Here is a 16,096-nt window from a genome sequence, read left to right on the forward strand (position 1 = left end):
GGCGAGAGGAGGCAAGCGCGGAGCGCGAGTCACGCTCTTACCGTCGTGTGTGACGTGCGGTCCTCGCTCGCCTCGCACTTGCCTCCACTCTCCTAAAAAATGTAAAGAAAATGACACATGCTCAGACTAGTTGGTGCAAAACACGGAGTGACGAAAGAAATATCTAGTAGAGCGAACAGGGCATACACACTGAGTTAGACCGCTCTTCACGCCAGAACATCTTGGGTTGATAGCTGTTCATTCTTGTTTTGCATTATTCTCCCAGTAGTCCACAAGTACAAAAGGTAGAACCGTACTTTGTACAGATAAATTGTAGCTATAATTCCACTGCTACAATATTTACTATGTGACCGGAGAACACGCAAAATATGACAGTGCAATACATTATAAGATCCCGTACCATATTGTAGTTTCCTGGATTCACAAATATTGCTGAGCGGTGAAAAAAAAAAAAACATGTTTTGACAAATCATAGTCGCTGAATTTTTACTAATTGTTTGCACTTTATGCAAGTAGTATAAATATCGGCCTTTATTATATGGGAAGGTAGTCTTGAGGTAAATCCGCGCGTTCTGATTGGTTCTTTCTTGGTCGGGATTATACCATACGGCCCGTTTCCATGGAAACGGTCATAAGCCGTGTGTTTTTGTTTACGAGAAGCGGCAAATTTGAAAATTTGTAGCTAAAACTGCGAAAAGGAAACCTGAAAACACTTTCATTCTTCGCAAAGAAACTACCCAAAAGACTGATTCCAACATGGACGAAGAAGAATATCGTTTACAAAGCAAATTTTAATTACTATCCCGAAGATCTAGAAACCTCTGAAGCAGGCATCAACGAAAGCCAGGAAGCCATTGACGATTTCATAAACAAACAGAAACGTGAAAACAAAAAAGGAAGACGTCTACTGATATGAACACTCTACTCTGTTTTATTGAAGCTAATGACTTGAAAAGTCAAACAATATTGAAAGCCTACCTGCGTCCGAGCTTGACCACCTTTTTCTATGAAGGTACGCAGGAAAAATGGTGAATACGAGCCAGCAACATTTTCCAGTTTTCAGCGCAATATACAGCGATACTTAGCTGAGAAGAAATATCCATTCAACATACTCAAGGATAATGAGTTTGAAAAATCGAGAGGAGTACGTTCTAGCTGCGAAGCACAAGTCGCTAGTTCACGAGTAGGTCAGAAGACTGAACAAGCTGCAAGCCGCTCAGGCGATTGACGAAAACGAAGAAGATGCATTTTTTGAGGCTGGAGAATTCGGCGACTCCAATCCAGGTGCACTTCAAAGAACTGTATGGTGCTTTTTATCCTTACACTTGTGTTTCTGAGCCAGAGATGAGAGCGATGAGGACGATTGACTTAATGCTGCTTCTTTTGAAGTTGAATATGATTGTTACAGCAACCTTTTCTTGATCCGTACTTTGTGATGCGCTAGTAAATTTTCTGGGATCAACGAAACCCTTTTGTGAGTTTCAAAAACAAACCGCAGCTGTTAAGATTTTCGTCAAATTCCGCGACAAATCATTCTTGAAGTCTTTTCTATAATCAACATGATTACATGTAAACGTTCAGTAAATTTGTTTTCAAACTCTGGGTACCGTAGGTTGTTCTTTCTGGGTTGCGCGCGTCATCAAAAATACGTCACGAAGGAAACCCTTTGAATTCAAGTGACCGGAAGTGCGTTTTTTATAAATAAACAAGTTTACTCCGAGTGCCATATAATAAACTACTTACTAACCTATCTTGCTCGAGCCGTACTGGGGAATATTGGCCCTCGGTCGTTTTTGTACGGACCTCGCTGCGCTCGGTCCGTACTGCCACGACCTTGGGCCAATATTCCCCAGTACGGCCCTCGCGCTCGGTTAGTAAGAGGTTGTATCAAATCTAAAAATCCAAGAATAAGGTACATGTACCACAGAGATGTATTGCTGAGTAGCTTTTACTCAAACATCTTTCCCTGCTGAAATAGAATAGACGAATTTACAGGACTGTCTGCGTAGCCTTACCTTGAAAACGCTGTCGTCCTATTGCCCAATTTGTGTTCATGATTACAACGACGTGAATCTAAGTTTTAAGAAGAACGTGGGAACACGACAGCAAATTTTTCTTTTTCTTTTGGACCTTGAACGCCTTTTGTTTCTTAAGGACGGTGCCTACTTTTGTTGCTGCGCATACGTTTTTGCACATCTCGAAATACTTGGTTTCCAATGGGTGACGCCTACTAATACAGGGATATTTTTGCGCGTTTTAAAGCAATGCGGAGAAAGCAGAACTCAGCAAGTGCTCTTGGTACACAAAAAGAAAATTGGGAGTGTCCATGTGTTTTCAGACATAATAAAGGTTCGATTTGATAAAAAAAAAAATGACATACATTGCTTTGTATTTTAGCACTTTTTAGAATTATGGTTTTTTAATCATCTCTAAAAAAAATGCGTGATTACCCCTAATTTTCTTTTTGGATTCCAATAGCCCTTTCTAAGATCTGCTTTCCCGCACAGTAATAAATTAAAAAATAATAATAATAAACTACGCAAAAATACCTATGTATTAGTGTTAGATGATAAAAATTGTCAATGATGAAAAATATTTCCAAGGCAATTAATAGGGGTTAAAATAGTTAAAGGTATTTATTTGGTGTTGGGACTTATTACAAATTATATTTCAGTTTGGAGAATATCACAGAAAAAGACCAGTTGACTCATTCCTTCGTTATGCAGCCCTCAAGAGATAACACCTTGTAGTTCGACTAAGTTGTTTTTAATGAGTGACTAACGTATAAATTCTCCTGTCATGAATTTGGTAAGAGCAGCTTTTCGTTTCCGCATAAACACTTTTAATCGCAAAGATATTTTCAATTAAGTTTCCTGCAAATGATAACACCTTGTTTACCTTACTTTGATGAGTTTTTGCTCAATTTAACCTTTCGTTGGTCTCTTCCAGGAAATAGCTATTGCTCTTGTTTTTAATCCTTTTTAGTAGAGTTTCTCGGGTTCTTTTACCGCATTCATGGTAGTTGATGTTTATTTTATAGATGAGGATATCCAAATAATAATATCTGTAATTTTATAGTGTTTTTGAAACTAAACACTATGGTCTTAGGGTGATTATGAATATAAATATTCATTGTTGTAATCCTGTTATCAACCACGTATTGAAGAGGAGAGACCAAACTAAACGTAGGATATGACAAGGTCTCCTTTGCTATTTATTCGCCGAAGGCCCAAGCGTAGCGAGGTTAATAAATTTGTCGGGCCGAGCCGGCCCGAGCGGAGCTAAGCTGCGCGAATTCGAGCGAAAAATATATTTATATATATGTATATATATTTCGTTGAAGATGTCCTCACTGTTGCCTAGCAACAGTGAAAAACAAAGTATGAATGACGTCAGACTGTCTGGCGTCGTCGGGAGAAAATTTGCATACATCGGGGAAGTTTGCGTGCCGGATCAAATTTCAACTGCAATGTTCATCAATATTCACTGGATACAGAACTATCTCTCCAGAATCTTTTCCCTTTCTTCCAGAAATTTTTTTTTGTGAAAAGATTGCATTGAAGAAATTACACGTTTTGTGGCCACTCTAGATTTTGTTGACCACGCATTCATTTAATTTATGGAAACATTTAACCGATCATTTCCTATGAAGAAGGCTAACACCTTCAACGAATCGACTACTTGTACAATTTTTAAACAACTTTTAGTGTTTTTCAGATTATCTTTGTGAAACCTTACTGTATAAGTCTGAACTTTGTAATTTTTACATTAGTCTCCCTGTTTTGTATTGACTGGACAACCCAAGATTCATGGTGATCTCTCACTTGAAAAGTGTCTTTATCTCAGCTAACAGATCGAAGACATGGATGCAAATGAGCTCCTTGTAGCCAATCATTGAAGGCTTGCATAAGAATTTATTTACGTTGAGCAGATGGTTGTCTAGCCAGTATAGAAATGGGTGCTTTCTGGTTTAACGCAGAATTGAGTGTTAAGCAGTAGTGAGCTGAATTCGTACAAGTCTAATTAATAAAGTTTAAGAAGAGTCACTGAAGAAGACGTTTCTCCATTTGTTGAAGTGAACCCAGCTAATTCCCCATAGGTTCATTCAACATTAGTAGCCACCATCCTTAATGATGTTCCAAGATAATTTGTTCCCTTTGTATAAGTTAGACAGGTTGTAATTATCCCAAATTGAAGAAAATCAGGTAGCGAGAATATTGGTTTCTGAATGACATTCACGTCGGTGTCGCAATAGTGCTTTACTGAGGTCCATATTATCTCTGTGCAGAACTTAAATACACAAAATGCGTTTTCCTTAGATTCTAGCAATTCTGCTTTTTCCATTAAATCGTTCATGTACTCGCTCTTTGGCATCAATGGCTACGCTCCTGTTAAGTTTGAACCAATCTTTGTAAAAACTGTACCCTTCGCTCCACATTGTCCGCACATAGCTCCATGGATAAGGAAAATGACAGCAATGTAAATATTATTACTTTTACTTTTAATTTTAGTATTAGATAAATTCTTGTATCTTGTAACTCTATAATTCTGTAGTTGAATAGTTTAATTTCAGGTTTAGAATATATGTATACGACAATGAAAGGATGTACTAAAAAAATTAAACCTTTAATTAGTGTTTTAGATTCCCTTAGTCAATTTGTTTAATTTTAGATTTAGAAAGCCTTTTAATATTTAGGTGTCCACAGTTAGTAGAGGGGACTTCTCCCCTTAGCTTCACAACAATGGCCCATTAATAAAGTTATTGATTGATTGATTGATTCATTCATTCATTCATTCATTCAATCTACTCAGTTCTTAACGGAAGCGTTATGTACAGTTGTGTAAATTACAGACCAGCGTCTAGTGGCGGACACGACATGCACATAGCAGACAATGCTCCCACTCACACTTTTGGTATTCTTGATCTTGTTCTTCCTGGACATTTTATGCAGAAACCGTTTTTTTCCTCCTGCTGATGTTAAAGTGGCCTATGAGACAATCTCTTAAGGACTTACATTACATATTTTTAGTTATTCAGGCAGCTTCACACGGCCTTACAATGGTTATATTGAGTTGTTAGCTGGTATTATTTTTTTTTGAAATAACACATTTGGGTAAAGATATTCAGATCTTTACCGCCAGTTATCTGAAAGTGTATATTTATCTCCCACATGGGGACTAATCTGATCTGATTTCAGAGCCTAAGTAGGAAAGGCTTATTAGAAAGTGAAGATTAAGGTGATTACCGCGAAATAGAAATAGTGCAAAAAATTTTCTCCCCTTCTTTGTTTGTTGACTACTATGCGTTGTAATATATTTTCACTGGGTTCCCCTGAAACAACGCCCCGGCTAGAATAAGATGTGGGAGAATCAACCTCTTGGTGATCACTCCCATGGTAACTCTGGCCGGAATCCTAGAATAACTTCAACCAAGAGAGGATGAAGGTACTTTATCCTCTCTTGCTTCAACTAAAGGTCCTGGATGCAACCTCCTCCCAAAACTCAGAAAGCACTGCGTCCAAATTGTATACAGACAAATTTATTTATCAGTTATACAAGAATTTAAAGCAACGGCGGACAGAAAGGCCTAGGGGAACGCTTTTTGACAAAAAGACTGATCATTGGAAGCTTTGTACGCAGCAACCACATCGGGCGTGATACCAGCTGACGCACCACTCACTAACACAGCTGCTGAGGCATCAGGAAGTAAGGTGTCTAAGGTCGCTGTGATAATCTACCATGTTGGAGTGTGCCCATCCAACATGACCAGCGGTAGACTCCCTGAAGACGCCGAGCAAGAAGAGGGTGATAGAACAGCCAGCGAAATAAATACCCAGTACCGAGGTTTATCTTTAATAGTCCGCTTGAGATTGTTAAATAGCGCTCCAAATTACGGACTGGAAACACGATCAGGTTGTCACAACGCTTGCCCGTAAACGTATTTACAGAATCTCCAGGCAATGTCTTCCCGTATGTGTGATTAAACAACAAACCCGAAGATTGAGGGAAGAACAAAACCTTCCTAGACAGGATTCTTTCCAGGTCTGAGGAGCGGTCTCCAGAGAAAGAAATCAATAGAGAAAAAACAAAGATCTCTACTAGGCAAATAAAAAAATGTGGGACGACCCTGGAGAAAAGATCTTACATAAAATGTATTCTGCCAAGCTCTGCAACTTATCCAAGAAAAACGGGACTGATTTTTTTTAGGGCGGACCCTGCACTTAGCTTTGTTCTTCCTTAATCGACCTCAGGTAACTCTTAACCAAAGAATGTGAGACGGGGTTGTCTATATCTAATCTATTATCCCATTTCCTGCCCAATCCATCGTCACTGAAGATAGCTAGAAGCTTTCCAATAAGAGTCTCAACAGTTCCGGCGGATAATCTTGACAGGCAATCACAAGTGCGGGGGTTTTATTCACCCAGTTCCGGACAGAAGGTTTTATGGATCTTAGTTCTGCCGTTGCTGTCTTTCCTGACTAAAAACTTCAAGAGATCTTCGGGAGATGCAGAGTAGCGAGAAAATTAAGTAGTTCGCGATAAAGAGACGTCCTCTGTTTTTCGTAAGCTTTAGCCTATTTACGTCGGTTGAGATCCCCTAGTCTGTCTTTGATGGACTTAAAATCAATCTCGAAAGCGATGGGAGAGCTTGCAGCAGTTACAGACTCCCTACTGAAACCGCATCTCTGGCAAAAGTTGTAGATGTCATCATTAAGGTATGCGCATTAAGGGCAAGGATCGGCTGGTCTCCAAATCCGGGAACGACGATTCTAGACACAAAAACGAAAGAAAACATCATACCCTCCTGGCTACTCTGAATACCAAGAGATCCCACTGCAAAGGGTGAGTTGCATAATTTTCATTGGCGAACGGAAAGAGGAGGATACCTGATTCGCCCTTCCTGCCGAGTGTATGTGCTTCTGGGCATGAGTAGATAAGGCTGGCAACCAAAACGGGAGGGGGAAAAGCCTGGGGACGACAATACTAAAGTTGAATCGTGACTTTAGTAAGAACTAAGACTGGACCAATGAAAGCAAATGGCGGAAAGACATAAGCGTTCTCAGTGTGGTGAATGGAGTAGGCAAACAAATTTAATAACTCCACAGAATTGCGGAGTTAAGAACGGCGTAAAGCGTCTAAGTGGGCGTCCCTGAAAATTGACTTAAACGTTGGAGTCCAAAGACATCAAATCCAAAGTACAAGGTCCAAAATGTTGCTCTACATGTCGCCAGGGTTACTCAGATAGCATACAATCTAAGTCCGGCAATACTCCCCCCCTCCCCCCTTGATTCTGCCAAGACTGAAGAAAAGGTAAAGAATAAATGTGAACATCCACCCGGGCGTTAGAAACGAGAGAAATTCCCGCCTTAAGGACGTTAATAAGAGCGTGAGCCTCTTAACTGCGATCGGAAGATGTCGCATTTCCGATTGCCAAAAATCGCGAGTCGTGATAGATGGACTACCAGGGGCGCTAATTACTCCACCCCAAGTGAAATCTGAAGCATCGCTGAAAACTTTGAGGTGGACATGACGTTCGGGCAGCCACGGGAGGTAACCTTCCCATGAGTCAAGTAAACGGCAGTAGCGGATCTCTTGTCTAAGATCACATGAAACTTTGACTAAACGGGACTACATTACCGCACAACAGACTAAAATAAATCCACGAACAGACTCGCACGAATTCGGCCAGACGAAACTTAAAAACCAAAGATTTTGGAACAATAAATTGAACAAAGTACTAAGAGAAAAACTCGTTAATAGTAAGATCCCACGAGACAAAACTCGCCATAGTAACCAAATTACACGAGACAAACTCAGGATAGTGACTAAATTCAGCGGGACAAACTCGCCGTAAAAAAGAATTCCCACAAGATAAGCCTAGGGAAAGTAACATCTAAATTCCGCGAGACAGACTCGCTGTAACAACTTAGCCGCGAGGCGAACTCAAAATAACGTTAACAGAAAACTCCGTGGGACAAAGCTCGTTTAACAGCAGAAACCCGGCACATCGTCTTAATTCCGTGAGGCATACTCCCTATGGTACTTGACTCAACGAGACAAACTCGAAAAACAGCAAAAATCGAGCGAAACACGCGCGCTGTACGAACTAAATACTGCGAGACAAAGTCGGCTATCAGCTGAAACACGCGAGACAAACTCGGCATGAAAGCTGAATCGCGCGAGACAAACTAGGCATAACAGCTAAATCACGAGAGAGAGACTCGGCATAACAGCTGAATCACGCTAGACAAACTCGGCATAATAGCTGAATCACGCGAGACAAACTCGGCATAACAGCTGAACAACGCGAGACAAACTCGGCACAAGAGTAGAGTAACGCGAGACAGACTCGACATAACAGCTGAATTACACGAGAAAAACTCGCCGAAGGAACCAAATTTAGTGGGATAAGCATGACATGAAAACTAAACTCCGCGAGACAAACTCGCTGTAACAGTTTAGAGCCGCGAGACAAACTCACAATGAACAAAACTCACCCTTACAGATAAATTCCGTAAGACGACCTATGGGGGGGAAAGACTGAACTCTGCAATATACACTATCTGTACTAGACTCCAAAGACAAACTAGGGAAACAGAGCGGGCGAGGCACACCCGCTGTAAAACTTAAGTCTGCGAGACAGGCCCGACATGACAGTTAAACCACGTAGAACAAACTCGCGGAATCAATCGGAACAGCCATAAACTGGCGAGGTGAACATAACACGACAACTAATTTCGGCGAGGCAAAACGCGGCAAACGATGGCAAAACATCCAGATACTACGAAGCAGGCGTGCGTTTCTCAAAACTCCCGAGAACTTCTCGAGCCCGAAAACATTTCGGGGCGCTTTTCGGGTGTTTTTCTCGGGTCCCGAAAAGTGTTTCTCAAAACACCCGAAAGTGTCCCGAGTTGTCTCCCGATGTTCTCGGGAATCTTTTCGTGTTAGAGCTAGAAAGATTATTTTAGAACACGGTTTTTTTTATAGTAAAACTTTAATTTTTTCCAGCTGAAAACTGTAACTGTATTTGTAAAATAAATTTACGTGTAAATGCTGTTCCTAAAAACAGATTTCAGCGCAGATACTACTGAGCTAACTGGTTCAAAACGTGAAGACTTTGGTTTCTATTTTAATCTTGACCTTTCAAAATGACCGTTGTTGCAGTTCGTCAATGTTTCCATATATCTGTCAAACCGTCAAGACTTGTCAAAGTTTCCATGATACTATTGGCTACTCGTTTGAATGAACTGAAAACGTTGCTTGCAAATCCCCAAAAATAAAAACAAGTCAAGGGATGTTTTGGTTTTGAGCAAGTTTTAGCGTCCTCGGACACCGCTTTACTATGAACTCGAAATTTCAAGGTGGAGGCTGATAATTATATAAGAAATAAGTTGTACTGCAAGAAAATGGCTTATCACATTTGTGGCAGCTTAGCGTTGTCCGATGAAAGTTTTCCAGAATCAGACAAGGTGGGTATCTTTCATGTTTTTTTAGTTGTTGTTTTTGATTTTCTTTTACGAAGTTGCTGTACAGCCTGTTCGGCGAATACTTTTTCTACATTACCTGAAAATGAAATGATAAGTTAAGAGATACCTTAGTCTAGATATAAGTCACCAAGCTAGCGCTTACTTACAATGCACCATGGATGCATGCACAAACGGGGAGTGGTAATAACTGTTTGAATGAGGCCTTCGGTTGCGGTTCGTGATTAAAGCGATCGAGATGTTCTAAGTCAACACAAAACTTAGGCCAACGTTTTCCACTGTATGAAGACTTATATCCTTAGTGAAAGCTTTCTATTTTACAATAAAATAAGTTTAAGTTGAACTTTAATAATTCTTAAAGCACGAAATCGAGCGCCATGAATCAGTTACAGTTTTCGCAATCTCGGCGAGTAAATAGGCCAATTTCAGTTTGAAAACATTTGACTACATTTGTAGGTTTTGAAGTTGAGCTTCTTCTCAACCGATTTACGTTAAAAGAGACAGAATTAATTGTCCGTTATACATTTAAAATATAAAATTTAACCACACTATCAAACTCGGCAATATGCGAACCGCTGAGGAAACTATCAAACTGTCTTTATTTGGTCCATAATCTCTCAAAAATCAAGTCTTTTAAGTACGAATTTCACTTCTTTTGCCTTGTCGGTCGTCATTCTTTGAAAGTTCAACTGAAAATACCTGATTTGTAAGAGTTACCTTCGTTAATTTACTGAAATCAACAAAATCTTTAAGTTCATCTATACGAAGTTCTTGCGCGCTCTAACGCATGTAAACCTGTGAGATTTTCAGAAATTTTCTCTTGGTTTTTAAACATTTTTAGCTTGAGTCTAGCCCAGTATCTGTCAATTAACTAAAACTCTCGTTTTGGATAACTTTTTCCTTGATAATAGTAACGCAATACAACCATTTAACTGAAAAAAGCATTCCCGAAAACGCATTTCGGGAGCTTTCTAGCACCCGAAAATCATCGGGTAAAATTACGTGACTTTTCTCGGGCCCGAAAATTTCGTGCGCTTTGAGAAACACCAAAAAGCGTTTTCGGGAGCTTTACGGGGAGCTTTTCGGGCCCGAGAAGTTCTCGGGAGTTTTGAGAAACGCACGCCAGGTAGGCAAAGGTTCCGCGAGACGCACAAACTCAATAACTAAATTCGGCGAGACTGAAACACGGCAAAGCAGCAAAATTGCGCGGAACAAACCCAACGTGAAAATTATAGCAAGGTAACCAACTTGCAAAAGTCGCAATAAAACAACCTGATACCGGAAAAAAGAATACCCACCATGTCGGCAGCCAAACGTTCAATTGGCGGAGCTTGAACTTGAACTTGTGCCGGCTGGTCCCCTTGAGGTGCTTGAACGGGAGCGACTGGGACGTCAAGAGCTTGATGAACTTGAGCAACATTATCGGGGGCAACTGGAACTCGCGCCATGAACTAAAATAAAGTGAAGTAGGCGCAGCGATGGATTAGTAGCAAAAGCGAAGCAACATGTCGGTCGTCGCTTTCTAAAAAACTGAATAATGTGAAAACCAGAGAAGGAGACTTTTATATCAAACACGAGGTTGCGTAATACATCCCCTAGGACTCCATACCGCATGCCGAAACGTGTGTTATCAGGGAAAAGGGGGTCATTGTATTCAAGTCGCTGGGAAAAAAAAAATAAGGAATGTCATAAAAAAAGATAGCTTATCGTGTCCGCAAAAGAGTTACGATCCACTCAATTTACTCAATTAGTGAATCGCTTGCAATATTCGCTTCAAAAATGTTTTTTTTTTTATTGCTACATCTGGCTGGTTGTAACAAAAGTTATATAGACAAAGCACAACTTAGTAAGGAAAGTGATAAGAAAAGTCCACTCTCGGGAATTTCATTTTAACATAAATTTATTTCATACATTTTAGTTCTGCTAGTTGCCACTATAGATGTAGCATGAACATTAATCCTTACACCCTAACTTCCTCTGACAGGTAAGTGACAACAAAATTGCGGTTCAATGTAAAGACATAACTTTTGTCATTTAGTACTTTTTGGTCAATATCAAAATTTGATATACAGAGTACAGTCAAACCACTTTGTCAGTGAATAGTCAGCGGATGAGTCTCAAGGGGAGTGGAATTTTTTTTACGAAAAATACATTAATTTCTTATCCATCATGAATCCCCCCCAGTCTTACCTCGCAACTTTTCACTGAGTACTCATAATATTCAAAGAGAAAATTAAATCACTTCCCATACTACAAACTGAATTTTTTTTCGAAAGCAATCACAATTACATGTTATTAGTACATATTATATTTATGCAAATAAAGCAGTTGCAACTATAACAAATGTTGTACTTTCTGAGTTTCAATTAAACAGTAGGATAGACGGGGGTGTGTGGGGTAAGAATGCGTGGTTGGAGAATAAAAAGATGAGCTACATGTATGTGTGCCATCCTTTGAGAACTCTCTGTTAAATATCATTTGCAAACTATTCTACACTTTGACTAACCCTTGCACTACCAACATCAGAAAGCTAATTCTCCTAAGTAAATAATATTCATGTCTTTGTCAGCTTTTCCTGAGAGTTTGGTGCATAGCAAAATGCTATCCCCTCATTAATTGTTTTTATTTCCTTAATCCTTATTACCTGTCTGCTTGACAGTGTATTGAAATTATAAGGAGATTTTAAAATAATGCTGCTCACTTCTGGGAGTTAAAGGGTTGGTGGGAAAGGGAGACCGTTGCGCAGGGTAACACTTAACCATGCCCATAGTATCTATTATTTGCTCTTCTGTTAAACGCTTACAATCTATTGAGCGACTACTTCTCAAATCCATGAAGATAAATCCGTCCCCATGTTCTCGATTAAGCAATCACTTGGCCATTCCCCAGAGTGACCTATTAACAGAGGTTTGGAAGGATGACTAAGGCGATCAAGGCAATTAATAGAACCATCTGGTCAGGGATGCACCATTACAAATGTCAAGGGGGGGGGGGGGGGGGGAGCAACCTGGAAGTCCTTTTCTCTGCTCCCTTTGCAATCCGGGATTCTTTTTTCTTAAATCTTGGTTTTGCACGATTTTTTCCCGGTTTTGGGACAACTCTCCCCCCCCCCCCCCCTCCACCCTTCTTCACATTTCTAATGGTGCATCCCTAACGTCAGGTCCCGGTGCTCTTAATCCTACGTGGCAAAGAATACAATATTTACCTACAATATACAGTGGGACCCCGATTTTACGATCGTCGATCTAACTATATTCCCTATTTAACGATCAACATTCTGTGTCCCGGAAAAGGTTACAGTAAATTCTGTGAGCGTGTGTTAGTTTTTCAGTGCGCGCCATAAGTAACATATACAATTTAACAGCAAGGAATCACTGGAACCGCAATATTCTAATTCGGAGCATTGTAATAAACAAAGACAACAAAAGAGTGTTTCAATTGTTTAATCTCCAACAAAGCTCGACTGAGTTAACATAATTGTAACGGTGCGTGAGATGGAACACGCGTTACATTTCTGCTTCGAAATAGTATGATACCTTTAAAAAATCTCATCCTTTTATAGCCAGCAAAACCAATTAATCTTGCTACGAAAAATAATTATTTATTTCCATAATTCTATCTATTTTAAGATCCCACTCGACTTGGGTGCAAAAAGATAGCATACCGCTAAACATTCTATCCGTTTTCACAGAGTCATATGAAGCTCTTCCACCCCAATGATGTAATTACTCTATTTTTAGATCATGATCTCGTATTTACCGTTGACAGCGCACTGTAATAAACAAGACAACAAAAGATTGTTTTAATTGTTTAATTCCCAACAAAGCTCAACCTGAAACGAAACTTTTTAGTAATTAGGCTGAAAATACACACGACAAATGTTTTTTTTTTATTATTTCCGAGTTTTCAGCGAAATATAGAAAAATCGAATAGAACAATGACAAGATAATATTTCACTTTACCCAAAACCAATCAATATGCCTTACATGAACAGTTGTTTATTTATTTATTTATTTTTTTGTATTAATCTCTACAAATTAACCTCTGAAAAGACTTACGAATGCAGATTCCTTAGCTTAGAAATTGTTGATCCTGGTTTCATTCGACGGAACAGTGTAAGTTCTTACTGTCAGGCGATACTTGCGAAACCAGATTTGAGGCGAAGAGAAAGTACTACCCATACTAGTATATCCCTAAAATGTTCTCCTCCTTTTTATAATGAAAAATCTATCAACAGCTTAACTCTATTACGTCTTTTTATCTATTTTTTAAACTATGACATCATCGTTTTATGATGACAGCAAAAACACACCTATCCACCCCAATGAGTTCACTTTGATATTTTTAGATGATGATCTAATTATTTTTGAGACATCACCTCCACCCCCTCCACCCCTGCGTTGAACTCTCCTTTCTCTACTACTAATATTTTATTTTGTTTTGTCCTCTTTCAGAAGACGAATAAAATATATTAAATGGTTCACGGTTAGCGTCAGCATCTATGTTCATTGTAAAAATTCTAATAGTTTCCCTCGCCTAAGGGCTCGGGAAATTATTAGGATTTTAACAAAACGCGGGTGAAATTACTTCCTAATTTCACTCGTCACCATTTGATTACACATACAAATCTTACTGACTCCTTCAAAAAATTGACACGAATTGGTGATACTGCTATCACTAAGTAAGAAAAGTGATCTGAAATGGTGCATTTTGTATCTTTCAGTGCAAACAGACCACCCAATTTACAAGAGTATCGTTTAGCAACATTTAAGAACAGGTCTGAAATAAACAAATGCATGCTCTCTATTACTAGTAATTGTTTCAGCTTGTCTATTCCATCCCTCCCGTACCCCTGGAACAAGACCACTTGAAAAAATCTCCACCATCAGGTAATTTTACTGTTTCTCGGCGACTTTCCTACTAGAGGCTTCAAAATTTCGACCTATTTCAATCTTACATCAAAGTATAAATGATTTGTACTTCTCAATTTATATGAGTTTGTAAAATTCTGTTGTAACGAATGAGCACAAGAAGCATCTTAATGATTATTTTTGTAAAAGAAAGGTGATGTGATGTTTTCAACCTTGTGAACAAATTATAGCTTTTTTTTTTTTGCAGTCAGTGGCAAAGACATACCGAGTTCTCCCAGCAGGAGTTGAACCTGAGACCTTCCGATTACTAGTTTGGATACTCTACCACTGAGCTAGTGGGGGCTATTTTGAAAAAAGGCCATTAAACGAGGTTCATGTGACAAACATCCCAAACACTGCTACGATTTCAATAGCGATGAGTGGGCTCCCACGAGTCTCCTGTAGCTCAGTTCTAAAGTATCCGAACTAGTAATCGGAGGGTAATAGGTTCGACGCCTATTTCTGGGTATGCATGTGTCACTGGAAGAAATGGTCCTCAAAGTGATAGCCAAAATTGTATTTATCTCTCCGCAAACGTCAATTTTCTTGATCACTCTTTATCTTTCAGAGTTTTTAATAAATTCAACGATATTATCGGAGAATGAGCGCTACTATGAGAATATCCAACGGTATCTAGAGTCGGGTTGGGAAGCATTCCCGTTGGCTGTTATGCTACCGCGCCTCTTTCCATGGCTGGCTGGCAAGTACCTTCCACACAAACTACGATGGAAAGGACAATACTGTACTACTGACAATACCATCATAAAAATGGAAATAATGTTTTTGGCGGATACACGGACATTCCTTGGAGTAACTCAATGGTTTGATTGTTGTTGTGGTTGTTGTTTCTAACGCGTGTTTGGTTAAAGGTAGTCCAGGCTCTACAATTGTTCACGTTGAACTCTGTACTGCTACAATCATGTACGGCAATTTGAACGTCACGGTAAACCTTGCGTAATAGCGAAATATGAAAGGTTTTGTATGGGAGAAAAACGTTTCCTAATTAATAAATAAAAAATTACGCACCTGAACTCCTTTGCGTGGTTATTTGTATCTTGTGTCATTTTTGAGTCGAATTAAGGCGAATCCAAGGAGTTTTAGTTAAACAGTTTTACTTTATATTCAATCATGATTCCATGATTCCACTAGTGGGAAATTATAATTATTATCCAAAAATCATTCGCAAATTTGTCTTCAAATCGAAAACGTTTTTCTCCCATACAAAACCGTTTAAGTTCGCTATTACACAACGGCTGCCATGACGTCCCAATGTACCGTTCGGGATTGTAGCATTACAAAGCTCAACATAGCTTGGGTGCCCTATGGTTTGTTTCTACCGAAGGTGGATCTAGTGACTCCTGAGAACTGACTCATTAAATAGAGTAACCCTAAAAAGTCACTCTTCTATGTGTAAGATCTATCGACTTCACCCTCCTGTTTGCTACCGACGAAATTTGCTGGGAGGCGTGCATTGTAATAAACAGCCCATATTTAAGCTTCAACTTGGCAAAAAATGACATACGTACATTGTTATGCACTTTAAAGCTTTTTAGAATAATTGTTGCTTTACGTAAAGGAGCCGTAATCAGGGCTCCTTTTGCTAAGTTATCTCTGAAATAAGCGCAGTTACCTCAAATTTAACTTAAGGTTGTAAGATGTTGACCTCAGCTTTACTAAGCAAGGACGGATGGTATTTATAACG

General features: G+C 39.4%; 2 protein-coding genes across 2 annotated transcripts in view; one reads left to right on the forward strand and one right to left on the reverse strand.

Moving 5' to 3' along the window:
- Nucleotides 1-16,096, forward strand: part of LOC146454971 (uncharacterized) — a 394,059-nt gene that overhangs the window by 152,949 nt on the left and 225,014 nt on the right. The window lies entirely within an intron of this gene.
- Nucleotides 1-16,096, reverse strand: part of LOC146454976 (uncharacterized) — a 234,456-nt gene that overhangs the window by 70,928 nt on the left and 147,432 nt on the right. The gene's annotated exons all lie outside the window — the stretch shown is intronic.

The sequence above is a fragment of the Pavona decussata genome, unplaced genomic scaffold, assembly GCF_977016875.1.
Source record: "Pavona decussata unplaced genomic scaffold, jaPavDecu1.1 SCAFFOLD_291, whole genome shotgun sequence".
Lineage (NCBI taxonomy): Eukaryota > Metazoa > Cnidaria > Anthozoa > Scleractinia > Agariciidae > Pavona > Pavona decussata.